Source organism: Octopus bimaculoides, chromosome 18 (assembly GCF_001194135.2).
Source record: "Octopus bimaculoides isolate UCB-OBI-ISO-001 chromosome 18, ASM119413v2, whole genome shotgun sequence".
In the NCBI taxonomy this organism is placed as follows: domain Eukaryota; kingdom Metazoa; phylum Mollusca; class Cephalopoda; order Octopoda; family Octopodidae; genus Octopus; species Octopus bimaculoides.
This window is the reverse complement of record NC_068998.1, coordinates 49,488,056-49,488,883: the sequence shown is the minus strand read 5'-3', so window position 1 is coordinate 49,488,883 and position 828 is coordinate 49,488,056. Positions and strand designations below refer to the sequence as shown.

Below are 828 nucleotides of genomic sequence, written 5' to 3'. Positions count from 1 at the left end.
GAGTTTCTCTGCCCTTGGTGTACGGAAAACACTCGGCGAGAAATGGAAGAAAATTTGAAGAAAGAAGAAAAAAAAACCAACATAATAATAATAATAATAATAATAATAATAATAATAATAATAATAATAATAATAATAATAATTTTAATAATAATATCAGTAATGATAAGCTATATATATACATAAATATACATATATATATACAGTAGGTGCCAAAATATACGGGTCAGTAACAGCAAGTGTATTGAAATAGTTATCATTGAAAGAAAGTTGTCACGAGATAGTTTACCTATATTTAGAGGCATCTAAACTCTATCTTTCGGGAAAATCTCAAGCGAATGGAATATTTCGTAATGCGGAACTAAACAAACGATTTTCTTAATTGCAACGTCCAAGACTTAAGTGTCGTTTAGAAAGCATGACCTAATAACCAACTTATTTGTTGTTTAGAAGTCTGTAAATATGCTATGAGTTACTTCTAATGATCTTCCAATTTTGGAATAGCAAACTGTCAATATGTCAGCTTGTGAGAGACGCCCTGAAGGTCCCGTTCTCAAACCTATAGAAAACGTTTGGAAGATTTCTGAAGTAGAAATCCAAAGAACTGAGATAACCTGTAGCAATGATTGAAAAATGATGAAACAATATTATTCCATTTTGCAAGAAATTAATTCAGTCACGTGGTAACAGATGTCATCAGTATATATGTGAGTTTATGTATGTTTGAGAGCATGTTTTCCTGTATGTATGTATGTTCACATCTATGCACAGACAGGCTGACACACATACACACACACACACACACACACACACACACACACACACACA

At 31.9% G+C, this 828-nt stretch overlaps 1 long non-coding RNA gene across 4 annotated transcripts in view; it reads left to right on the top strand.

The window, feature by feature from the left end:
• Positions 1-828, top strand: part of LOC128249804 (uncharacterized) — a 7,601-nt gene that overhangs the window by 2,454 nt on the left and 4,319 nt on the right. The window lies entirely within an intron of this gene.